This window comes from Accipiter gentilis, chromosome W (genome assembly GCF_929443795.1).
Source record: "Accipiter gentilis chromosome W, bAccGen1.1, whole genome shotgun sequence".
Classification (NCBI taxonomy): domain Eukaryota; kingdom Metazoa; phylum Chordata; class Aves; order Accipitriformes; family Accipitridae; genus Astur; species Astur gentilis.
Window position 1 is genome coordinate 740,592 of NC_064918.1, and position 27,678 is coordinate 768,269.

The window sequence follows — 27,678 nt, forward strand, 5'->3', positions numbered from 1 at the left end:
CATGGATTCAACCTTATGTAATACAAACACCCATGAATCTATGGGGATGAGACTTGTTGCAGCAATGGGACATGACATTAACCACGGAAAAGTCAACTTTATTGTAGCGGTCACTGACATTAAACCCCTGCTCAAACTGAAATGGTTAACAGAAAAACCAGTTTGGGTTGATCAGTGGCCATTAAAAGGGGAAAAGTTAACTCATGCCATACAACTAGTCCAGGAACAGCTTCAAACAGGGCACATTGTTCGGTCTAATAGCCCATGGAATACCCCAATTTTTGTTATTCCTAAAAAATCAGGGAAATGGAGACTATTGCATGATTTGAGAACTATTAATGCAGTAATGCAACCAATGAGATCTTTACAACCAGGAATCCCAAATCCTACTCTTTTACCAGCAGATTGGAACCTTTTTATAATTGATTTAAAAGATTGCTTTTTCACTATCCCTCTCCATCCTGAAGATTGTGAACATTTTGCTTTTTCTGTGCCTCCTGTAAATAATGCACAGCTAATGGATAGATATCAGTGGACTGTGTTGCCACAAGGAATGATGAATAGCCCTACAATTTGTCAACTGTATGTTGCTGCCGTTCTGGCACCCATTCGACAACAGTTCCCTTCTAGTATCATTTATCACTATATGGATGATATTGTTATCAGTGCTAAAGAACAAACATATATTGATCAAACCTTAGAACGATTACTGATAGCACTTCAAGCTCATGGATTGCAAATTGCAAAAGATAAAATTCAGTCCATACCACCCTGGAAATATCTAGGGTGGGTTTTATCTGAACGACATGTTAAACCTCAGACACTGAAACTAAATGTACAAATCAGCACCCTCAAAGATGCACAAAAACTGTTAGGAGCTATTAACTGGGTTCGCCCTATGCTTGGATTAGCTAATCATCAACTGTGTAATCTCTTTAATTTATTAAAGGGTGATTCTGATCTCTCTTCGAAGTGAACATTGACCTCTGCTGCAGAGCAAGAGCTGAAATAAGTTACTCAACACATTTCAAAGATGAAAGCAGATCGCATAAGGAGTTCTTTGCCTGTCCATTTCTTTGTACTCAGAACAGAGCATCAACCAATTGGATTAATAGGACAGCTAGAAATTACAAAGTATATTATTTGGAATGGATTTTTCTCCCCAACACGCTAAAGAAAACAATCACTAATCTAGCTGAACTGTATGCTCTTCTTATAATGAAAGGCCATGCTTGGGTACAAAGTATTACCGGTTATGATCCAGAAATAATTAATTTGACACTCACTACATCTAATTATCAATTCCTTTTAGAAAATTCTGAACAGTTTCAGATTGCATTAGCTGATTTTGTAGGCAGAATTACATTTTCCTATCCATCCGATAAATTCTTACATAACTTAATAAATTTACCGCTAGCTGAATATGTAATTGTTAAATGGAAACCTGTTAATGATGCTAAAACTGTTTTTGTAGATGGCTCTGGAAAAACAGGAAAACCAGCTGTAGCGTGGCATGACAACATTGAGTGGAAACATTCAGTAACAAAACATGACAGATCTACTCAGAAAATTGAATTCTGGGCACTTTTGCATGCCCTCAACTTGTTTTCACATGAGCCCTTAAATATATGTCCTGGTTTCAGCTGGGATAGAGTTAACTGTCTTCCCAGTAGCTGGTACAGTGCTATGTTTTGAGTTCAGCATGCGAAGAATGTTGATAACACACTGATGTTTTCAGTTGTTGCTCAGTAGTGTTTAGACTATAGTCAAGGATTTTTCAGCTTCTCATGGCCAGCCAGGGCACAAGAAGTTGGCACAGGACACAACCAAGGCACCTGACCCAAACTGGCCAACGGTGTATTCCATACCATGTGACATCCCATCTAGTTTAGGAACTGGGAAGTGGGGGGGGCAGGGAATCGCTGCTCGGGGACTGGCGGGGTGTCGGTCGGTGGGTGGTGAGCAATTGCCCTGTGCATCATTTGTACATTCCAATCCTTTTATTACTACTGTTGTCATTTTATTAGTGTTATCATTATCATTATAATTTTTTCTTTTCTGCTCTATTAAATCGTTTTTATCTCAACCCTGAAGTTTTACCTTTTTTCCCAAGTTCCTCCCCCATCCCACTGGATGGGGGAAGTGAGTGAGCGGCTGCGTGGTACTTAGTTGCTGGCTGGAGTTAAACCACGACAGTCCATTTTGGCGCCCAACGTGGGGCAGGAAGGGTTGAGATAACAACAAACCTGACCAGAGCTTGTTAAAACAAATTTATTCCAAGCGTTCATTATGTTGATTTATGAGTTCTTAGAGTTGTTGCTCTGGCTTTTAAAGCTCTGTTATGTATCACCTCGCTTGCTGTATATAGTTCCTCTTCTACTGCTTATCATCCGTGGGAGGTGGATTTTTGCTTTGATGTGTGGTATAACACTGGTTTATGGTATGATAAAGTCATCGGCTGTGGGATTAATCCGGTATTTGCACTCAGCATTGTCACCTTTATACGGCAGGAGCCACCTGTGGGAAATTATTGATAATTATACAATTTACCTTTCCTCCATGGAAAACCAGTCTATGGGTGGGGTATCTTTCTTCCCCTCTCCTTTCTCCTTTAGTCCAGTTACAATGGTGTTGGAGAATTTTGGAAAATTTGAATATTCCTGGGGTGTTGGGACTAGCACAGTCCTAGCCCTACTGCTAGGAATTAGCATACTTCTGAATGTGGTTCAGCTCTCGTTTAAGGTTAAACAGATATTTAAGAGGATCAACCAGAGATGTGCCCCAAGGCTAGATAATTATGAGTGGCAGGGTGTGTGGGGTAGTATGGGCAAGTACCTAGAAAAGTGGGCACCTCCAATGTTTTGGAAATTCACCCCTGAACAAGTGCGGGATCCAGAAGAACTAGTAAAATATTTGGAAAAGGTATGCTGTCACCCCGGCAGCTCCAGAGAGATACAAATCACTGCAACATGCTGGGGCCTGGCCCATGCCTATCGAGCCCTGTTCGACACCACTCAGTACCCTCAAGGGGAAGAGAAAGTCTCTAGACCTAACAACGAAACGATGACCACCGCGGCCACCCAAACCTCAACAATGGGCGCTGCGGCCCCTCCAGGCCTAGCAAGGAGCACTGCTGCTACCCAAACCTCGGCAACAGACACTGCGGTTATCCAGAACCCGGCGAGCGATACTGCAACTCAACCAGAGGACCAACCTGGACCAGTATCGGTTGCCCCCGTACAGAAAAGGAAATATACAAAAAAATCAGTTCGCTTAGCAAAGGATAATGGTGAACCAGGGTCATCACGGGAACCGTGGGAAGAGGCAGAACCAGAGGTAATAACCCGGTCCCTATCCTTGAGTGAGCTGCGGGATTTGCGAAAAGATTTTGGCCGCCGTGTAGGTGAGCATATTATCACCTGGCTCCTCCGATGCTGGGACAATGGGGCTAATAGCTTGGAATTAGAAGGTAGGGAAGCCAAGCAGCTGGCATCACTTGCCAGGGAGGGTGGCATTGACAAGGCACTTGGAAGAGGGACACAAGCCATCAGCCTCTGGAGGCGACTCCTGTCAAGTGTGAAGGAAAGGTACCCCTTTAAGGAAGATGTTATATGTCAATCAAGCAAGTGGACCACCATGGAAAAAGGTATTCAATATCTGAGGGAATTAGCCGTGCTAGAGGCGATTCATCATGACCCGGACAACCAATAGTTACCCAAAGACCCAGACGAAGTCCAATGCACACGACCCATGTGGCGGAAGTTTGTACGGAGCGCACCCTCGTCCTATGCCAACGCATTGGCAGTAATGTCCTGGAAGGATGAAGAGGCACCAACAGTGGAGGAAGTGGCTCGCCAGCTGCGTCAATACGAAGAAAATCTCTCCTCCTCCCTACAAGCCTGCATTTCAGCTGTGGAGAAGCTGTCCGAGGATTTCCAGCAATTCAAAAAGGATATGTCCTATTCCCCACCTGTAAGGACCAATGTCTCAGCTATTAGGAGTGAGCGGTCTTCTGCCCAAGAGAGAGAATATAGAAGGTACTCACCGCGAGGTGCCCTGTGGTTTTACCTATGCGATCATGGAGAGGACATGAGGAAATGGGACGGAAAACCCACCTCGGTCCTAAATGCACGGGTACGTGAACTGCGAGGGAAAAACCCCACAAAAGTGGATTCTACCAGGAAAAATGCTGCTCCAGTTTCCAAACAGAGTAGAAGGGCTGACTTTATCTCCGATCCTCTTGAAGGGACTTCTGAGCCAATTCTACGAGAAGTGAATACTGAATACTCTAACCAGAATTAGAGGGGCCCTGCCTCCAGCCAGGTGGAGGAAAGGGATAACCGGGTCTATTGGACTGTGTGGATTCGATGGCCTGGCACGTCAGACCCACAGGAGTATAAGGCTCTATTAGACACCGGTGCACAGTGCACTCTAATACCATCAAGTTATAATGGGACAGAATCCATCTGTATCTCTGGTGTGACAGGGGGATCTCAAGAGTTAACTGTGTTGGAAGCTGAAGTAAGCCTAACTGAGAATGAGTGGCAGAAACACCCCATTGTGACTGGTCCAGAGGCTCCGTGTATCCTTGGCATAGACTATCTCAGGAGGGGGTATTTTAAGGACCCGAAGGGGTATCGATGGGCTTTCGGTATAGCTGCCTTGGAGACGGAGGGCACTGAACAGTTGTCTACCCTGCCTGGTCTCTCTCAAGACCCTTCGGTTGTGGGGTTGCTGAAGGTTGAAGAACAACAAGTGCCAATTGCTGCCACGACGGTGCACCGGCGGCAATATCGCACCAACCGAGACTCTCTGATTCCCATCCACAAATTGATTCGCCAACTGGAGAGCCAAGGAGTGATCAGCAAAACTCGCTCACCCTTTAATAGTCCCATATGGCCAGTGCGGAAGTCTAATGGGGAATGGAGATTAACCGTTGACTATCGTGGCCTGAATGAAGTTACCCCACCGCTGAGTGCTGCCGTTCCAGATATGCTAGAACTCCAATACAAGTTAGAGTCAAAGGCAGCCATGTGGTATGCCACCATTGACATTGCTAATGCATTTTTCTCAATCCATCTGGCAGCAGAGTGTCGTCCACAATTTGCCTTTACTTGGAGGGGTGTCCAGTACACTTGGAATCAACTGCCCCAGGGGTGGAAACACAGCCCCACCATTTGCCATGGACTAATCCAGACTGCACTGGAAAAAGGTGAAGCTCCGGAACACCTGCAATACATTGATGACATCATTGTATGGGGCAACACAGCAGAAGAAGTCTTTGAGAAAGGGAAGAAAATAATCCAAATCCTTCTGAAAGCCGGTTTTGCCATAAAGGAAAGTAAGGTCAAGGGACCTGCACAGGAGATCCAGTTTTTGGGAATAAAATGGCAAGATGGACGTCGTCAGATCCCAATGGACGTAATTAACAAAATAGCAGCTATGTCTCCCCCAACTAATAAAAAGGACACACAGGCCTTCTTAGGTGTCGTGGGGTTTTGGAGAATGCATATTCCAAATTACAGTCTGATTGTAAGCCCTCTCTATCAAGTGACCAGGAAGAAGAATGATTTTAAATGGGGCCCTGAACAACAACAAGCCTTCGAACAAATTAAACGGGAGATTGTTCATGCCGTAGCTCTTGGACCAGTCCGGACAGGACAAGATGTTAAAAATGTGGTCTACACTGCAGCTGGGGTGAATGGCCCTACCTGGAGCCTCTGGCAGAAAGCACCTGGGGAAACCCGAGGCCGACCCCTGGGGTTTGCAGTCGAGGATATCGAGGATCCGAGGATAGCTATACTCCAACTGAAAAGGAGATACTGGCAGCGTATGAAGGAGTTCGAGCCGCCTCAGAAGTGGTTGGTACTGAAACACAGCTCCTCTTAGCACCTCGACTGCCAGTGCTGGGCTGGATGTTCAAAGGGAGGGTCTCCTCTACACATCACGCGACTGACGCCAAATGGAGTAAGTGGATCGCACTGATCACACAACGGGCTCGCATAGGAAACCCCAGTAGCCCAGGAATTTTAGAAGTGATCACGGACTGGCCAGAAGGCAAAGATTTTGGAATGTCGCCAGAGGAGGAGGTGACACGTGCTGAAGAAGCCCCGTTGTATAATAAACTGTCAGAAAATGAGAGGCAATATGCCCTGTTCACTGATGGGTCCTGTCGCATTGTGGGAAAACATCGGAGGTGGAAGGCTGCTGTATGGAGTCCTACACGACAAGTCGCAGAAACTGCTGAAGGAGAAGGCGAATCGAGTCAGTTTGCAGAGGTGAAAGCCATCCAGCTAGAATTAGACATTGCTGAAAGAGAAAAGTGGCCAGTGCTCTATCTCTATACTGACTCATGGATGGTGGCAAATGCCCTGTGGGGGTGGCTACAGCAATGGAAGCAGAGCAACTGGCAGCGCAGAGGTAAACCCATTTGGGCTGCCCCACTCTGGCAAGATATTGCGTCCCGGCTAGAGAATCTGGTTGTAAAAATACGTCATGTAGATGCTCACGTACCCAAGGGTCGGGCCACTGAAGAACATCGAAACAACGAACAGGTGGATCAGGCTGCCAAGATTGAAGTGGCTCAGGTGGGCCTGGACTGGCAACATAAGGGTGAGCTATTTATGGCTCAGTGGGCCCATGATACTTCAGGCCATCAGGGAAGAGATGCAACATATAGATGGGCTCGAGATCGAGGGGTGGACTTGACCATGGACGCTATCACGCAGGTTATCCATGAATGTGAAACATGTGCTGCAATTAAGCAAGCCAAGCGGTTAAAGCCCCTGTGGTATGGAGGGCGATGGCTGAAATGTAAATTTGGGAAAGCCTGGCAGATTGACTATATCACACTCCCACAAACTCGCCAAGGCAAGCACTATGTGCTGACGATGGTGGAAGCAACCACCGGGTGGCTGGAAACATATTCTGTACCCCATGCCACTGCCCGGAACACTATCCTGGGCCTTGAGAAGCAGGTCTTGTGGCGACATGGCACCCCAGAAAGAATCGAGTCAGACAATGGGACTCATTTCCGAAACAACCCAATAGACACTTGGGCCAAAGAACATGGCATTGAGTGGGTGTATCTTATTCCCTATCATGCACCAGCCTCTGGGAAAATCGAGCGATACAATGGACTGTTAAAGACTACATTGAAAGCAATGGGGGGTGGAACTTTCAAACATTGGGATACACATTTAGCAAAAGCCACCTGGTTAGTCAACACCAGAGGATCTGCCAATCGGAGTGGCCCTGCCCAATCAGAATTTTTACATACTGTAGAAGGGGATAAAGTCCCTGTAGTGCACATGAAAATTATGTTAGGGAAAACAGTCTGGGTTACTCCTGCCTCAGGCAATGGTAAACTCATTCGTGGGATTGCTTTTGCTCAAGGTCCTGGGTGCACTTGGTGGGTGATGCAAAAAGATGGAGAAGTCCGATGTGTGCCTCAAGGGGATTTGATTTTAGGTGAAAATAGCCAAAATTAAACTGTATGATATTAGTTGCTATATAACCCTGCTACTGTATGTTATCATTATTATAATTGTTATATGCTATATCCATAGTACTATAGCAAGAAAGAACTGTGATAAAACTGAGCAAAACGCAATAGTGATGGAACCAGAACTGACTCCAGCATGCAACAATCCAACGTTGCACACCATCCTCCTGCTACGTCAAATGTCAGCTGCTCGTCACACCGCACTGAAGCCCAATTCTGCTCTACCGACTGAGAGGACTTTGCACCACTCCTCCTGCCCAGACAGACTGGTATGACAGATGGAGCCCAGAGTCGGAAACTAATTGAACTCAACTAATGTTTTATGAACATAACTCATGAACTAAAGGAATAATATCTCTGTGTGTGTATATATATATATCATTGTTCATATGTCTCAAAGGACTGGAAAGGTGGTGATGATTAATCAGGATGTAACTAAAGGTATGGGAACTGAGCATGACGTCAATGGTATAGAATAAGGGGTGGATACTGTCCTGGTTTCAGCTGGGATAGAGTTAACTGTCTTCCTAGTAGCTGGTACAGTGCTATGTTTTGAGTTCAGCATGCGAAGAATGTTGATAACACACTGATGTTTTCAGTTGTTGCTCAGTAGTGTTTAGACTATAGTCAAGGATTTTTCAGCTTCTCATGGCCAGCCAGGGCACAAGAAGTTGGCACCGGACACAACCGAGGCACCTGACCCAAACTGGCCAACGGTGTATTCCATACCATGTGACGTCCCATCTAGTTTAGGAACTGGGAAGTGTGGGGGGGGCAGGGAATCGCTGCTCGGGGACTGGCGGGGTGTCAGTCGGCGGGTGGTGAGCTATTGCCCTGTGCCTCATTTGTACATTCCAATCCTTTTATTACTACTGTTGTCATTTTATTAGTGTTATCATTATCATTATAATTTCTTCTTTTCTGCTCTATTAAATCGTTCTTATCTCAACCCAGAAGTTTTACCTTTTTTCCCGAGTTCCTCCCCCATCCCACTGGATGGGGGAAGTGAGTGAGCGGCTGCGTGGTATTTAGTTGCTGGCTGGAGTTAAACCACGACAATATAGTATGTGACTCTGAGTATGTTGTTAATATTGTCCAATGTATTAATGGTGCTGTGGTGGGTTGACCCCAGCTGGGCGCCACGTGCCCACCAAAGCCGTTCTATCACTCCCCCTCCTCAGCTGGACAGGGGACAGAAAAATATAACAAAGAGCTTGAGGGTCGAGATAAGGACAGGAGAGATCATTCACCAATTACCGTCACGGGCAAAACAGACTCAGCTTGGGGAAAATTAGCCCAATTTATTACAAATCAGCCAGAGCAAGGTAATGAGAAATAAAACGAAATCTCAGAACACCTTCCCTCCACCCCTCCCTTCTTCCCGGGCACAACTTCACTCACGGATTTCTCTACCACCCCCCCCAGCGGCACAGGGGGATGGGGTTTATGGTCATCACACGTTATTTTCTGCCGCTTCATCCTCCTCAGGGGGAGGGCTCATCACACTCTTCCCCTGCTCCAGCGTCGGGTCCCACCCACAGTAGATGGTCCTCCATGAACTTCTCCAACGTGGGTCCTTCCCACGGGCTACAGTTCTTCACGAACTGCTCCAGCATGGGTCCTTTCCACCGTGTGCAGTCCTTCAGGAGCACACTGCTCCAGCGTGGGTCCCCCACGGGGTCACAAGTCCTGCCAGAAAACTTGCCCCATGGGCTCCTCTCTCCACAGATCTGCAGGTCCTGCCAGGAGCCTGTTCCAGCGCGGGGGTCCTGCGGGGTCACAGCCTCCTTCGGGAACCCACCTGCTCTGGCGTGGGGTCCTCCACAGGCTGCAGGTGGATATCTGCTCCACCGTGGACCTCCATGGACTGCAGGGGGACAGCCTGCCTCACCATGGTCTTCACCACGGGCTGCAGGGGAATCTCTGCTCCGGTGCCTGGAGCATCTCCTCCCCCTCCTTCTTCACTGACCTTGGTGTCTGCAGGGTTGTTTCTCTTACATGTTCTCACTCCTCTCTCTGGCGGCTGTTTCTCTCTGTCCCAACTTTTTTCCTTCTTAAAAATGTTATCACAGAGGCGTTACCACTATCTCTGATTGGCTCGGCCTTGGCCAGTGGCGGGTTCGTCTCAGAGCCGGCTGGTATTGGCTCTCTTGAACACAGGGGAAGCTTCCAGCAGCTTCTTACAGAAGCCACCCCTGTAACCCTCCCCGCTACCAAAACCTTGACACACAAAACCAATACAGGTGCCTTTGTGAAAGAAATTAATGACAGAGTTCTTTGATTTGCTTTTTCAAATTCAGTCTTTGATTTCCCATCGAAAACATGTCTTATTTATTGTTCACATTCAATCTCATACCACTTTACGAGGACCCTTGACAAAAGGTAATGCAATAGCAGTTTCATTGACAGTAGCTGTATTACAATTTGATTATGTGAGAGCATCTCATTCCTGTTTTCACCAAAATGCTGCTGGCTTGCACAAACAATTTAAGATTTCTTTATCTCAAGCCAAGGACATTATTCGCTCTTGCCCTGATTGTCAGCAACTGGCACCACACAATTTTCCTAGTGGTGTTACACCTCGAGGCCTACAAGCTAATCAAATATGGCAAACATGTTACTAATGTAAATTCTTTTGGCCGTCTTAAGCTTGTACATCTATCTGTAGATACCTTTTCTGGAGCACTGTGTGCATCTGCACACACAGGGGAGAAGGTAAAAGATATTAAAAAACATTGGACCTGTTGTTTTGCAATTCTTGGGGTTCCTAAAATGATTAAAACCGACAATGGGCCTGGTTACACCACTAAAAGCACACAACTGTTTCTGCAACAAAGGGGTATAGCTCATGTCACAGGGCTACCCTATAACCCACAAGGACAAGGTATAATTGAATGCAGCCATGCGACCTTAAAAAATATGCTATTAAAACAAAAAAGGGGGAATATGAGCCCACAGGAACAATTAGACAATGCAATTTATACCTTAATTTTTTTAAATGTGAATTCTCAACAATCTGTCACACCCATGGAAAAGCATTATTCTGGTGAACATGGGAAGTTTACCGAACGACCAAAAGTATTATATCGAGATCCATTAGTAACTCACTCATGGCTTGGTCCTATTGAACTAATAACTTGGGGGCGAGGGTATGCTTGTGTTCTTCTTCCCACAGGAACCAAGTGGATTCCAGCTAAACACGTGAAGCCATATCATGAGCTGGCAAAACCACTCGGACAACCAATTCTGCAGATGAGGACTCTGAATTTGAAAGAGGAGAAACAAATGAGGAGGAAGCGGCGCATCAAGAATGAAAAAGCTATCACGTGGAGACATTTGAAGAGAATGCAGCAACAAGCTAGTGTGATGATGCAATGTGTATCCTACTCCAAATACCTTTTTTAGCATACCTGGCAATAGTGGCCAGCAACAGTATTGTAAGAATTCTGATCCTTTTTCTTTACATTGTCACCATTGCTCAGGCAACATTTTTATTGGGCCCATGTTACTGACCCTCCCTTGTTTAGGCCAGTAACATGGTGGGATTCTGAGATTCCTGTCTCTAGTAAATGACACAAAGTGGACAGGAGGGGTATGGATACTACCTCCTGGCCCACTAGAAAAAAAGAAAGAATGGATCCGTGTCAATGACACACATTATTTCCTGAAATGGTCTGAGGGAGGATTGTCTTGGCCAGTATTACAAGCTCAGTATAATAATAATATTGGACCTTTTTCCATGAAGTCATGGGTGATAGGTATGACATTTATAAAATGACAAATAGCTCATGGTGATTATCGAAAGAACAATTGCTTGTATAAATTTGAACCTGACACAGAATCACAAAGATTCAGTGATGATATGTACTTCACATCCTTATGTTTTTGTAGCAACTCAATTTGTAGATATCGCTTTATGTAACCATACTTTTGAAACTAATCCGAGTTAACCTTGGTATTTTAGCTGTTTTACTCATAAGAATATATCTGAACTAAGTCTTACAGTAATCATGCCAATGTGATGTCGTGCTGAATTGTGGATCCCTGTAAATATGACCAAATCGTGGGAAGGGGAATAAGGATTAAGTCAATTATCAAGGCATTAAAAGCAGAAAATTAGTCGCCCAAAACGATTTATAGGATGGCTAATTGCCTTTATAATATCAGCTATCATTATTGCAGCCACTGCCTGTCCTGGTTTCGGCTAGGATAGAGTTAATTGTCTCCTTGTAGCTGGTACGGTGTGTATTGGTTTGGGGGGGGGGGGGCGGTTACAGGGGTGGCTTCTGTAAGAAGCTGCTGGAAGCTTCCCCTGTGTTTGAGAGAGCCAATACCAGCCGGCTCTGAGACGAACCCGCCACTGGCCAAGGCCGAGCCAATCAGAGATAGTGGTAACGCCTCTGTGATAACATTTTTAAGAAGGAAAAAAGTTGGGACAGAGAGAAACAGCCGCCAGAGAGAGGAGTGAGAACATGTAAGAGAAACAACCCTGCAGACACCAAGGTCAGTGAAGAAGGAGGGGGAGGAGATGCTCCAGGCACCGGAGCAGAGATTCCCCTGCAGCCCATGGTGAAGACCATGGTGAGGCAGGCTGTCCCCCTGCAGTCCATGGAGGTCCACGGTGGAGCAGATATCCACCTGCAGCCTGTGGAGGACCCCACGCCAGAGCAGGTGGGTTCCCGAAGGAGGCTGTGACCCCGTGGGAACCCCGCACTGGAACAGGCTCCTGGCAGGACTTGTGGTTCTGTGGAGAGAGGAGCCCATGGAGCAGGTTTTCTGGCAGGACTTGTGACCCCGTGGGGGACCCACGCTGGAGCAGTGTGCTCCTGAAGGACTGCACACGGTGGAAAGGACCCATGCTGGAGCAGTTCGTGAAGAACTGTAGCCCGTGGGAAGGACCCACGTTGGAGAAGTTCATGGAGGACCATCTACTGTGGGTGGGACCCGACGCTGGAGCAGGGGAAGAGTGTGATGAGCCCTCCCCCTGAGGAGGATGAAGCGGCAGAAAATAACATGTGATAACCGTAAACCCCATCCCCGTCCCCCTGTGCCGCTGGGGGGTGGTGGTAGAGAAATCCGTGAGTGAAGTTATGCCCAGGAAGAAGGGAGGGGTGGAGGGAAGGTGTTCTGAGATTTCGTTTTATTTCTCATTACCTTGCTCTGGTTGATTGGTAATAAATTGAGTTAATTTTCCCAAATTGAGTCTGTTTTGCCCGTGACAGTAATTAGTGAATGATCTCTCCTGTCCTTATCTCAACCCTCAAGCTCTTTGTTATATTTTTCTGTCCCCTGTCCAGCTGAGGATGGGGGAGTGATAGAACGGCTTTGGTGGGCACCTGGTGTCCAACCAGGGTTAACCCATCACACCGTGCTATGTTTTGAGTTCAGTATGAGAAGAATGTTGATAACATTGATGTTTTCAGTTTTTGCTAAGTAGTTTTTAGTGTAAAGTCAAGGATTTTTCAACTTTTAATGCCCAGCCAGTGAGAAAGATGGAGGGGCACAAGAAGTTCGCACAGGACACAGCCAGGGCAGCTGACCCAAAGTGGCCAGCGGGGTATTCCATACCATGTGATGCCATATCTAGTATATAAACTGGGGGGCTGGGGGGTGGGGGATCGCCACTCGGGGGCTAGCTGGGTGTCGATTGGTGGGTGGTGAGCTATTGCACTACGCATCATTTGTACATTTAAATTCTTTTATTACTACTGTTGTCATTTTATTAGTGTTATCATTATCATTATTAGTTTCTCATTTTCTGTTCTATTAAACTGTTCTTATCTCAACCCAGGAGTTTTACTTCTTTTCCTGATTTTCTCCCCCATCCCACTTGTTGTGGGGGAGTGAGTGAGCAGCTGCGTGGTGTTTATTTGTTGGCTGGGGTTAAACCACGACAGTCCATTTTGGCGCCCAACTTGGGCACGAAGGGTTGAGATAATGACAAACCTGAGCAGAGCTTGTTAAAACAAATTTGTTATAAACATTCATTATATTGGTCTAATAGTCACTGGTCACTATGTTGATTTATGTGTTCTTAGAGTTGTTGCTATGGATTTTAAAGTTCTGTTATGTATCACCTCGCTTGCTGTATGTAGTTCCTCTTCTGCTGCTTATCATCCGTGGGAGGTGGATTAAGGTTTTCGCTTTGATGTATGGTATAACACTGGTTTATGGTATGATAAAGTCATTGGCTGTGGGATTAATCCGGTATTTGAACTCAGCATTGTCACCTTTATACTGCGGAAACCACCTGTGGGAAACTATTAATAATTATACAATTTACCTTTCCTCCATGGAAAACCAGTCTATGGGTGGGGTACCTTTCTTCCCCTCTCCTTTCTCCTTCAGTCCAGTTACAATGGTGTTTGAGAATTTTGAAAAATTTGAATACCCTTGGGATGTTGAGACCAGCACGGTCCTAGCCCTACTGGTAGGAATTAGCATACTTTTGAATGTGGTTCTTGTTTAAGGTTAAACAACTATTTAAGAAGATCACCCAGAGATCTTCCCCAAGGCTGGATAATTATGAGTGGCACGGTGTGTGGGGTAGTATGGGCAAGTACCTAGAAAAGTGGGCACCTCCAATGTTTTGTAAATTCAGCCCCGAACAAGTGCAGAATCCAGAACTAGTAAAATATTTGGAAAAGGTATGCCATCACCCTGGCAACTCCAGAGAGATGCAAATTGCTGCAAGGTGCTAGGACCTGGTCTATGCCTGTCGAACCCTGTTCAACACCACTCAGTACCCTCAAGGGGAAGAGAAAGTCTCTGGACCTAACAACAAAACAATGAGCACTGTGGTCACCCAAACCTCAGCAACGGGCGCTGCAGCCTCTCCAGACCCAGCAACAAGCATTGTGGCTACCCAAACCTCAGCGACAGGCGCTGCAGCCCCTCTAGCCCCAGCAACAAGCACTGCTGCTACCCAAACCTTGGCAACGGGCACTGCGGTCCCTCCAGCCCCAGCGACGAGCACTGCTGCTACCCAAACCTTGGCGACAGACACTGCGGTTATCCAAACCCCGGTGAGCGATACTGCAACTGAACCAGCAGACCAATCTGCACCAGTATTGGTTGACCCGTACAGAAAAAGAAATATACAAAAAAATCAGTTCTCTTAGCAAAGGATGAAGGTGAACCAGGGTCATCACAGGAACAGGAGGAAGAGGCCGAACCAGAGGTAATAACCCGGTCCCTATCCCTGAGTGAGCTGCGGGATATGCAAAAAGATTTCGGCCACCGTATAGGTGAGCATATTATCACCTGGCTCCTCCGATGCTGGGACAATGGGGCTAATAGCTTGGAATTGGAAGGTAGGGAAGCCAAGCAGCTGGGATCACTTGCCAGGGAAGGTGGCATTGACAAGGCACTTGGAAGAGGGACACAAGCCATCAGCCTCTGGAGGCGACTCCTGTCAAGTGTGAAGGAAAGGTACCCCTTTAAGGAAGATGTTATATGTCAATCAAGCAAGTGGACCACCATGGAAAAAAGGTATCCAATATCTGAGGGAATTAACTGTGCTAGAGACGATTCATCATGACCCAGACAACCCACAATTACGCAAAGATCCAGACGAAGTCCCGTGCACACGACCCATGTGGCGGAAGTTTGTACGGAGCGCACCATCGTCCTATGCCAAAGCATTGGCAATAATGTCCTGGAAGGATGAAGAGGCACCAACAGTGGAGGAAGCGGCTCGCCAACTCCGTCAATACGAAGAAAATCTCTCCTCCTCCCTACAAGCCTGCATTTCAGCTGTGGAGAAGCTGTCCCAGGATGTCCAACAAATCAAAGAGGATATGTCCTACTCCACACTTGTAAGGACCAATGTCTCAGCTATTAGGAGTGAGCGGTCTTCTGCCCAAGAGAGAGAATATAGAAGGTACTCACCGCAAGGTGCCCTGTGGTTTTACCTATGTGATCAGGGAGAGGACATGAGGAAATGGGATGGAAAACCTACCTCAGTCCTAAATGCACGGGTACGTGAACTGCGAGGAAAAACCACCACAAAAGGGGATTCTACCAGGAAAAATGCTGCTCCAGTTTCCAAACAGAGTAGAAGAGCTGACTTTATTTCCGATCCTCATGAAGGGACTTCTGAGACAATTTTACGAGAAGTAAATACTGAATACTCTGACCAGAATTAGAGGGGCCCTGCCTCCAGCCAGGGGGAGGAAACGGATAACCAGGTCTATTGGACTGTGTGGATACGATAGCCTGGCACGTCAGATCTACAGGAGTATAAGTCTCAAGTAGACACCGGTGCACAGTGCACTCTAATGCCATCAAGTTATAAAGGGGCAGAACCCATTTGTATTTCTGGTGTGACAGGGGGATCCCAAGAGTTAACTGTATTGGAGGCTGAAGTAAGCCTAACTGAGAATGAGTGGCAGAAACACCCCATTGTGACTGGTCCAGAGGCTCCATGTATCCTTGGCATAGACTATCTCAGGAGAGGGTATTTTAAGGACCCGAAGGGGTATTGATGGGCTTTTGGTATAGCGGCCTTGGAGACGAAGGGCACTGAACAGTTGTCTACCCTGCCTGGTCCCTCTGAGGACCCTTTGACTGTCGGGTTGCTGAAGGTTGAAGAACAACAAGTGCCAATTGCTACCATGACGGTGCACCAGCGGCAATATCGGACCAACCGAGACTCTCTGATTCCCATCCACAAGTTGATTCGCCAACTGGAGATCCAAGGAGTGATCAGCAAAACTCACTCACCCTTTAATAGTCCCATATGGCCAGTGATAAATTCTAATGGGGAGTGGAGACTAACTGTTGACTATTGTGGCCTGAATGAAGTTACGCCACCACTGAGTAATGCCATTCTGGATATGTGTCCTAGTTTCAGCTTGGATAGTGTTAACTTTCTTCCTAGTAGCTGGTACGGTGCTATGTTTTGAGTTCAGTATGCGAAGAATGTTGATAACACTGATGTTTTCAGTTGTTGCTAAATGGTGTTTATACTAAAGTCAAGGATTTTTCAGCTTCTCATCCCCAGCCAGCGAGAAAGCTGGAGGGGCACAAGAAGTTGGCACAGGACACAGCCAGGGCACTTAACCCAAACTGGCCAACAGGTTATTCCATACCATGTGACGTCCCATCTAGTGTAGGAACTTGGAAGTGGGGGCAGGGAATCGCCACTCGGGGACTAGCTGGGTGTCGGTTCAGAGGTGGTGAGCAATTTCACTGCGCATCATTTGTACATTCCAATCCTTTCATTATTGCTGTTGTTATTTTATTAGTGTTATCATTATCATTATTAGTTTCTTCTTTTCTGTTCTATTAAACCGTTCTTATCTCAACCCATGGGTTTTGCTTCTTTTCCCAAATTTCTCCCCCATCCCATTGGGTGGGGGGGAGTGAGTGAGAGGCTGCGTGGTGCTTAGTTGCTGGCTGGGGTAAACCACGACACCCAGCCAGCAACTAAGAACCATGCAGCCGCCCACTCAATCCCCCCCCACCCAATGGGATGGGGGAGAAATTTGGGAAAAGAAGCAAAACCCATGGGTTGAGATAAGAACGGTTTAATAGAACAGAAAAGAAGAAACTAATAATGATAATGATAACACTAATAAAATGACAACAATAGTAATAAAAGGATTGGAATGTACAAATGATGCGCAGGGCAATAGCTCACCACCTGCTGACCGACACCCAGCTAGCCCCGAGCGGTGATTCCCCGCCCCCACTTTCCAGTTCCTATAGTAGATGGGACGTCACATGGTATGGAATACACCGTTGGCCAGTTTGGGTCAGGTGCCCTGGCTGTGTCCTGTGCCAACTTTTTGTGCCCTATCTGGCTATGAGAAGCTGGAAGATCCTTGACTTTAGTCTAAACACTACTGGGCAACAACTGAAAACATCAGTGTTATCAACATTCTTCGCATACTGAACTCAAAACATAGCACTGTACCAGGTACTAGGAAGATAGTTAACTCTATACCAGCTGAAACCAGGACAGTATCCACCCCTTATTCTATACCATTGACGTCATGCTCAGTTCCCATACCTTTAGTTACATCCTGATCAATCATCACCAGCTTTCAATCCTTTCGAGACATATGAACAATGACATATATATGTACACACACAGGGATATCATTCCTTTAGTTCATGAGTTATGTTTTTAAAACATCTGTTGAGTTCATTTAGTTTCCGACTCTGGGCTCCATCTGTCATAGCAGTCTGTCTGGTCAGGAGGGATGGTGCAAAGTCCTCTCAGTCGGTAGAGCAGAATTGGGCTTCAGTGCGGTGTGACAAGCAGCTGACATCTGACGCAGCAGGAGGATGGTGTGCACCGTTGGATTGTTGCATGCTGGAATCAGTTCTGGTTCCATCACTACTGTGCTTTGCTCAGTTTTATCACAGTTCATTTTTGCTTGATCTAAGTGAATCTGACTGTAGTACTATGGATATAGCATATAACAATTATAGTAATGATAACATACAGTAGCAGGGTTATACAGCAATTAATATCATATAGGTTAATTCTGGCTATTTTCACCTAAAATCAAATCCCCTTGAGGCACACATCGGACTTCTCCATCTTTTCATATCACCGACCAAGTGCACCCAGGCCCTTGAGCAAAAGCAATCCCATGAATGGGTTTACTTTTGCCTGAGGCAGGAGTAACCCAGACTGTTTTCCCTAACATACTTTTCATGTGCACTACAGGGACTTTATCCACTTCTACAGTACGTAAAAGTTCTGACTGGGCAGGGCCACTCCGATTGGCAGATCCTCTGGTGTTGACTAACCAGGTGGCTTTTGCTAAATGTGTATCCCAATGTTTGAAGGTTCCACCCCGTATTGCTCTCAATGTAGTCTTTAACAGTCCATTGTATCGCTCAATTTTCCCAGAGGCTGGTGCATGATAGGGGATATGATACACCCACTCAATGCCATGCTCTTTGGCCCAGGTGTCTATGAGGTTGTTTCGGAAATGAGTCCCATTGTCTGACTCAATTCTTTCTGGGGTGCCATGTTGCCACAAGACCTGCTTCTCAAGGCCCAGGATAGTGTTCTGGGCGGTGACATGGGGCACAGAATATGTTTCCAGCCATCCGGTGGTTGCTTCCACCATTGTCAGCACATAGCGCTTGCCTTGGTGAGTTTGTGGGAGTGTGATATAGTCAATCTGCCAGGCTTCCCCAAATTTATATTTCAGCCATTGCCCTCCATAGCACAGGGGCTTTAACTGCTTGGCTTGCTTAATTGCAGCACATGTTTCACATTCATGGATGACCTGCGTGATAGTGTCCATGGTCAGGTCCACCCCTCGATCTCGAGCTCATCTATATGTCGCATCTCTTCCCTGATGGCCTGAAGTATCATGGGCCCACTGAGCCATAAATAGCTCACCCTTATGTTGCCAGTCCAGGCCCACCTGAGACACTTCAATCTTGGCAGCCTGATCCACCTTCTGGTTGTTTTGATGTTCTTCAGTGGCCCGACCCTTGGGTACGTGAGTATCTACATGACGTACTTTTACAACCAGATTCTCTAGCTGGGACGCAATATCTTGCCAGAGTGCTGCAGCCCAAATGGGTTTACCTCTGCACTGCCAGTGTCTCTGCTTCCATTGCTGTATCAACCCCCACAGGGCATTTGCCACCATCCATGAGTCAGTATAGAGATAGAGAACTAGCCACTTTTCTCTTTCAGCAATATCTAATGCTAACTGCATGGCTTTCACCTCTGCAAACTGACTCGATTCACCTTATCCTTCAGCAGTTTCTGCAACTTGTCGTGTAGGACTCCATACAGCAGCCTTCCACCTTCGATGCTTTCCCACAATGTGACATGACCCATCAGTGAACAGGGCATATTGCCCCTCATTTTCTGACAGTATATTATACAGCGAGGCCTCTTCAGCCCATGCCACCTCCTCCTCTGGCGACATTCCAAAATCTTTGCCTTCTGGCCAGTCCTTGATCACATCTAAAATTCCTGGGTGACTGGGTTTTCCTATGCGAGCCCGTTGTGTGATAAGTGCGGCCCACTTACTCCACGTGGCATCAGTTGCATGATGTGTAGAGGAGACCCTCCCTTTGAACATCCAGCCCAGCACTGGCAGTCGAGGTGCTAAGAAGAGCTGTGTTTCAGTACCAACCACTTCTGAGGCGGCTTGAACTCCTTCATATGCTGCCAAGATCTCTTTTTCAGTTGGAGTATAGTGATCCTCGGGTCCTCGATATCCTCAACTCCAAAACCCCAGGTGTCAGCCTTGGGTCTCCACAGGTGCTTTCTGCCAGAGGCTCCAGGTAGGGCCATTCTCCCCAGCTGCAGTGTAGAGAACATTTTTAACATCTTGTCCTGCCTGTACTGGTCCAAGGGCTACGGCATGAACAATCTCCCGTATAATTTGTTCAAAGGCTTGTTGTTGTTCAGGGCCCCATTTAAAATCATTCTTCTTCCTGGTCACTTGATAGAGAGGGCTTAAAATCAGACTGTAATTTGGAATATGCATTCTCCAAAACACCACGACACCTAAGAAGGCCTGTGTGTCCCTTTTATTTGCCAGGGGAGACATAGCTGCTATTTTGTTAATCACGTCCATTGGGATCTGACGACGTCTATCTTGCCATTTTATTCCTAAAAACTGGATGTCTTGTGCAGGTCCCTTGACCTTACTTTCTTTTATGGTGAAACCAGCTTTCAGAAGGATTTGGATTATTATCTTCCACTTCTCAAAGACTTCTTCTGCCGTGTTGCCCCATACGATGAAGTCATCAATGTATTGCAGGTGTTCCGGAGCTTCACCTTTTTCCAGTGCAGTCTGGATTAGTCCATGGCAAATGGTGAGGCTGTGTTTCCACCCCTGGGTCAATCGATTCCAAGTGTACTGGACACCCCTCCAAGTAAAGGCAAACTGTAGACAAAACTCGGCTGCCAGAGGGATTGACAAAAACGCATTAGCAATGTCAATTGTAGCATACAACTTGGCTGCCTTTGACTCTAGCTCATATTGAAGTTCTAGTATATCTGGAACGGCAGCCCTTAGCGGTGGGGTAACTTCATTCAGGCCGCGATAGTCAACTGTTAATCTCCATTCCCCATTAGACTTCTGCACTGGCCATATGGGACTATTAAAGGGTGAGCGAGTTTTGCTGATCACTCCTTGGATCTCCAGTTGGCGAATCAATTTGTGGATGGGCATAAGAGAGTCTCGGTTGGTGCAATATTGCCGCTGGTGCACCGTCGTGGTAGCAATTGGCACTTGTTGTTCTTCAACCTTCAGCAACCCCACAGTCGAAGAGTCCTCAGAGAGACCAGGCAGGGTAGACAACTGTTCAGTGCCCTTCGTCTCCAAGGCCGCTATACCAAAAGCCCATCATTACCCCTTCGGGTCCTTAAAATACCCTCTCCTGAGATAGTCTATGCCAAGGATACATGGAGCCTCTGGACCAGTCACAATGGGGTGTTTCTGCCACTCATTCTCAGTTAGGCTTACTTCAGCCTCCAATACAGTTAACTCTTGGGATCCCACTGTCACACCAGAAATACAAATGGGTTCTGCCGCTTTATAACTTGATGGCATTAGAGTGCACTGTGCACCAGTGTCTACTTGAGACTTATACTCCTGTAGATCTGACGTGCCAGGCTATCGTATCCACACAGTCCAATAGACCTGGTTATCCGTTTCCTCCCCCTGGCTGGAGGCAGGGCCCCTCTAATTCTGGTCGGAGTATTCAGTATTTACTTCTCGTAAAATTGTCTCAGAAGTCCCTTCATGAGGATCGGAAATAAAGTCAGCTCTTCTACTCTGTTTGGAAACTGGAGCAGCATTTTTCCTGGTAGAATCCACTTGTCGTGGTTTCAGCCCGGCCGGTAACAAAGGACCACGCAGCCGCTCGCTCACTCCTCCGCCCCCCTCCGGTGGGATGGGGAGGAGACGGAGGAGAGAAAAGAAAAAGAAACCGGAACCTCGAGGGTTGAGATAAAGGCAGTTTACTGGGACAAACACAAAGAGATTACAACAACAACAACGGCACTAATGAAAAAAAAAAGTATACAAAAAGAGTGATGCACAGTGCAACTGCTCACCACCCGGGACCCGACGCTCGGCCACTTCCCCCACCGAAAACAGAGACCACCCCCCGGCCTGCTCCCCATTTATATACTGGGCAGGATGTCACATGGTATGGAATAGCTCCTTGGCTAGTTCAGGTCAGCTGCCCCGGCTATGCCCCCACCTCCCAGGTTCCTGTAAAAATTAACTCTATCCCAGCTGAACCCAGGACATTATCCACCCCTTATTCTATACCATCTACATCATGCCCAGATCTTACATTTTTTTTACAATCAACCACTACAACTTTCCTTGTCTTATATATAAGTATATGGACTCCACCCCCTGACCTCGCACACACACACACTGTGTTCCTTTAGCCTATGGGCTATCCCTCTAATGTGTCCATCGATTTTGGGGTTCTATCTGTTGTAACAGTTCTTCAGGATAAGAGAGAGATGGTGTGAGATGTTGGGTTGTTGTATGCTGCCTCTGGAACTTGTGGCTAGTACATTTGGTGTAACTCATGCCCCTGGTCTGCAGGTCGAAGATGTTGATCTTGAGGAAATTGGTGGGTGCCAGTTCAAGTTCTATCGCTGTTGTACTTGGCTCAGTTTCAAAAGTCCATCCTGTAGTCATTTGGATAATTCTCACAATAATACCCTTGATATGGCATATAGACACTATAGATACAATGACATGCATTGGCAGGTTATTTAGCAGTTAAATATCATACAGCCCAATTCACTGGCTATTCTCTCCCAAAATCAAATCTCCCTGAGGTACACATCGAACCTCCCCATCCTTCTGCATCACCCACCAGGTGTACCCAGGTCCTTGAGCAAAAACAACCCCTTGAATGGGTTTGCTTCTGCTTGAGGGAGGACTAACCCAGACTGTCTTTCCTAACATACTCCTCATGCGCACTACAGGGACTTTATCCCCTTCTACAGTATGTGGAACTCTTGGTTGGGCGGGGCCAGCCCGATTGGCGGATCCTCTAGTATTAACTAACCAGGTGGCTTTTGTTAAATGTGTATCCCAATGCTTGAAAGTTCCACCCCCCATCGCTCTCAATGTAGTTTTCAGCAGTCCATTGTACCGTTCAATTTTTCCGGAGGCTGGTGTGTGATAAGGGATGTGATACACCCACTCAATGCCATGTTCTTTGGCCCAGGTGTCTACGAGGTTGTTTCGGAAGTGAGTCCCGTTGTCCGACTCGATTCTTTCTGGGGTGCCGTGTTGCCATAAAATTTTCTCTTCAAGGCCCAGGATAGTGTTCGGGGCAGTGGCATGGGACACAGGGTATGTTTCCAGCCACCCAGTGGTTGCTTCCACCATTGTAAGCACGTGGCACTTGCCTTGGCGTGTTCGTGGGAGTGTGATATAGTCAATCTGCCAGGCCTCCCACTGTTTATATTTCAGCCATCGCCCTCCATGCGACAGGGGTTTTTGCCGCTTGGCTTGCTTAATTGCAGCACATGTTTCACATTCATGGATGACCTGTGCGATAGTGTCCATGGTCAAGTCCACCCCTCGATCTCGAGCCCATCTATATGTTGCATCTCTTCCCTGATGGCCTGAGGTATCGTGGGCCCACTGAGCCATAAATAGCTCACCCCTACGTTGCCAGTCCAGGTCCACCTGAGACACTTCAATCTTGGCGGCCTGATCTGCCTGGTGGTTGTTTTGATATTCTTCAGTGGCTCGACTCTTGGGTATATGAGCATCTACATGACGTACTTTTACCACTAGCTTCTCTATCCGAACAGCGATATCTTGCCACAGTGCGGCAGCCCAGATGGGTTTACCTCTGCGCTGCCAATTGCCCTTCTTCCATTGCTGTAGCCACCCCCATAGGGCATTTGCCACCATCCATGAGTCAGTATAGACATAGAGCACTGGCCACTTTTCTCTTTCAGCAATGTCTAACGCTAGCTGGATGGCTTTCACCTCTGCAAACTGACTCGATTCACCTACTCCTTCAGCAGTTTCTGCAACTTGTCGTGTAGGACTCCATACAGCAGCCTTCCACCTTCGATGTTTTCCCACAATGCGACAGGACCCATCAGTGAACAGGGCATATTGCCTCTCATTTTCTGCAAAGTTTATTATACAGCGGGGCTTCTTTGGCCCGTGTCACCTCTTTCTCTGGCGACATTCCAAAATCTTTGCCTTCTGGCCAGTCCGTGATCACTTCTAACATTCCTGGGCGACTGGGGTTTCCTATGCGAGCTCGCTGTGTGATCAGTGCGATCCACTTACTCCACGTGGCGTCAGTCGCGTGATGCGTAGAGGAAACTTTCCCTTTGAACATCCAGCCCAGCACTGGCAGTCGAGGTGCTAAGAAGAGCTGCGTTTCAGTACCAACCACTTCTGAGGCGGCTCGAACTCCTTCATATGCTGCCAAAATCTCTTTTTCAGTTGGAGTATAGCGAGCCTCGGATCCTCGATATCCCCGACTCCAAAACCCCAGAGGTCGGCCACGGGTCTCCCCAGGTGCTTTCTGCCAAAGGCTCCAGGTAGGGCCATTCTCCCCAGCTGCAGTGTAGAGCATATTTTTAATATCTTGTCCTGTCCGGACTGGCCCAAGAGCTACTGCGTGAACAATATCCTGCTTAATCTGTTCAAAGGTTTGTCGTTGCTCAGGCCCCCATTTAAAATCGTTCTTCTTCCGAGTAACTTGGTAGAGAGGGCTTACAATTTGACTGTAATTTGGAATATGCATTCTCCAAAAACCCACAACACCTAAGAAAGCCTGTGTTTCCTTTTTATTAGTCGGTGAGGACATAGCTGCTATTTTGTTGATGACGTCCACAGGGATCTGACGACGCCCATCTTGCCATTTTACTCCTAAGAACTGGATCTCCTGCGCAGGTCCCTTGACCTTACTTTCTTTTATGGCAAAACCAGCCTTCAAAAGGATTTGGATTATTTTCTTCCCTTTCTCAAAAACTTCTTCTGCCGTGTTGCCCCATACGATGATGTCATCAATATATTGCAGGTGCTCTGGAGCTTCACCTTTTTCTAGTGCAGCCTGGATCAGTCCATGACAAATGGTGGGGCTGTGTTTCCACCCCTGGGGCAGTCGATTCCAGGTGTACTGGACGCCCCTCCAAGTGAAAGCAAACTGAGGCCTGCACTCCACTGCCAAAGGAATGGAGAAAAATGCATTAGCAATGTCAATTGTGGCATACCACTTAGCTGCCTTTGATTCCAGTTCATATTGAAGCTCTAACATATCTGGCACAGCAGCGCTCAGCAGTGGCGTGACTTCATTCAGCCCACGATAATCTACTGTTAGTCGCCATTCCCCATTGGATTTCTGCACGGGCCATATGGGACTATTAACGGGTGAGTGAGTCTTGCTGATTACTCCTTGGCTCTCCAGTTGGCAAAGCAGCTTATGGATTGGGATCAGGGAGTCTCGGTTGGTGCGATATTGTCGCCGGTGCACCGTCGTGGTAGCAATTGGCACCTGTTGTTCTTCAACCTTCAGCAACCCCACAACCGAAGGGTCTTGGGAGAGACCCGGCAGGGTAGACAGCTGTTCAATCTCCTCCGTCTCCAAGGCAGCTATACCAAAGGCCCAACGGTACCCTTTTGGGTCCTTGAAATACCCCCTCCTGAGATAATCTATACCAAGGATGCACGGGGCCTCTGGGCCAGTCGCAATGGGGTGTTTATGCCACTCATTCCCGGTTAGACTCATTTCAGCTTCCAATATGGTTAGCTCTTGGGATCCCCCTGTCACACCAGAGATACAGATGGGTTCTGCCCCTTTATAACTTGATGGCATTAGGGTACATTGTGCACCAGTGTCCACTAGAGCCTTATATTCCTGTGGGTCTGATGTGCCAGGCCATCGAATCCACACTGTCCAGTAGACTCGGTTGTCCCTCTCCTCCACCTGGCTGGAGGCAGGGCCCCTCTAATCCTGGTTAGAATGTCCATTACTCACTTTTTGCACACGTGAATCAGAAGTCCCTTCAAGAGGATCAGAAATGAGATCGGCCCATCTACTGCATCTGGGGGACTGCTCACGGGAAACTGGAGCAGCAGTTTTTCAAGAAGAATTCTCTTTTCTGGTTGCTTTTTCTCGCAACTCCTGTACCCGTGCATCCAAGACTGAAGTGGGTTTTCCATCCCACTTCCTCATGTCCTCTCCATGGTCACGCAGGTAAAACCACAGGTTAGCCCGTCGAGTGTACTTTCTCTCTCCTCTCTCTTGGGCAGAGGAACGCTTACTCCCAATAACTGCGATGCGGGCCTGTACAGGTGAGGAGGAGGACAGATCCACTTTGAATTGCTGGAACTCTCGGGACAACTCCTCTACAGCTGAGACACAGGCCCGTAGGGAGGAAGAGAGACTCCCTTCGTATTGCCAGAGTTGGACAGCCAATTCATCCACCGTTTGTCCATAGCCTTCTCTCCAGGACATTACTGCCAATGAGTTGGCATAGGTTGGTGGTGCACTTCGTAGAAACTTCCGCCACATGGGTTGCGTGCATTGGACTTCATCTGGATCTGTGGGTGATTGCGCATTTTCTGGATCATTGTAAATCACCTCCAGCATGGCTAATTCCCTCAGGTACTGGATACCTCTCTCCATGGTGGTCCACTTGCCTTGGTGACATGTAACTTCATCCCTGAAGGGGTATCTTTCCTTTACACCTAACAGAAGTCGCCTCCAGAGGCTGAGGACTTGTGTTTTTCTCCCAATCGCCTTGTCGATGCCCCCTTCCCTAGACAGAGATCCCAACTGCTTGGCTTCCTTACCCTCTAATTCCACACTACTAGCCCCGCTATCCCAGCATCGGAGCAGCCAGGTAACAATGTGCTCACCTGGGTGGCGGCTAAAATCTTTTCGCATGTCACGCAACTCACTCATGGATAGAGATCGGGTAATTATTTCAGGTTCTGCCTCTACCTCCTGTTCTCGCGATGACCCTGGTTCATCTTCATCTCTCGCTAAGCGAACTGATTTCTTTGTGTGTTTCTTTTTCTGTACAGGGGCGACTGATACTGGCACAGGCTGGTTCTCTGGTTTAGCTGCAGTGTCTGTCACCGGGGTAGGGGTAGTCATGGTACCTGTTGTCGTGGTAGGGACAGCCACGGTGCTTGTTGTCGGGGTAGGGGCAGCCACGGTGTCTGTTGTCAGGGTTTGGGTAGCCACGGTGCATGTTGTCCTGTTTTCCATCTTTTCCCCCTTTTCCCCCCGAGGGTGCTGCATAATATCAAGCAGTGTTTGGTAGATACTGGCCAGGGCCCAGCACAGTGAGGCGAGTTGTATGTCTTTGGAATAGACACAGCATTTTTCTTTCAAATATTCTGTCACTTCATGAGGGTTCTGTAGTTGTTCGGGAGTGAACTTCCAAGTCACTGGCGGTGAGAAGTTCTCTAGATACTTGCCCATATGCTCCCACATGCCGTGCCACCCATGAGTATCCAGCTTTGGGGGAGATCTCTGAGTGGTACTCTTAAAGAGCCTTTTTGTAGCCCTAAAGAAGAACTGAAACATATTCAGAAGGCATAGCACTAACAGCACACTGGCTTGCGCATCCCAAGGATATTCAAAATTCTCAAAAGCTGTTGTAATTAGTCGGAAGGAGAAGAGGGAGGTGAACGGATGGGGGGAGGTATCCCCCCCTAATTTCCCCATGGATTGGGTGTAATTACCAATAAAATCCGACAGAAGGCGCCCAAAGTATGGAAATATTATCACTGCCTCATACAGATACCAGCTTAACCTCATGACCAGTGATGTAATCATTTCATAATTTGACATTGCCCAGTACAGCAAAATGATAATCCCAATCACTCTCCCAAAGATGAGATACGCAACTACAGGCAATACATAGAGCATATAAGAGCTTACAAAACGCCACCATGTAAACAAATGAAACAACATTGTGACTAACATCTATGTATCTAAGAAATGCGTTTGGCAAATTTGTTTCAACACGCTCTGGCCAGATCTGTCGTTATCTCAACCCTTCTGCCCCACGTTGGGCGCCAAAAAAGGACTGTCGTGGTTTCAGCCCAGCCGGTAACAAAGGACCACGAAGCCGCTCGCTCACTCCTCCGCCCCCCTCCGGTGGGATGGGGAGGAGACGGAGGAGAGAAAAGAAAAAGAAACTGGAACCTCGAGGGTTG

The 27,678-nt window shown here is 47.2% G+C and overlaps 1 protein-coding gene across 1 annotated transcript in view; it reads right to left on the bottom strand.

The window, feature by feature from the left end:
• The window catches only part of LOC126035374 (uncharacterized), a 168,861-nt gene extending 142,069 nt beyond the window's left edge, over nucleotides 1-26,792 (bottom strand). The window contains exon 1 of the mRNA XM_049793912.1: nucleotides 26,202-26,792. The gene's annotated coding sequence lies outside the window, so the exon portion shown is untranslated. The remainder of the gene's footprint in view (nucleotides 1-26,201) is intronic.
• Nucleotides 26,793-27,678: the final 886 nt, after the last annotated feature.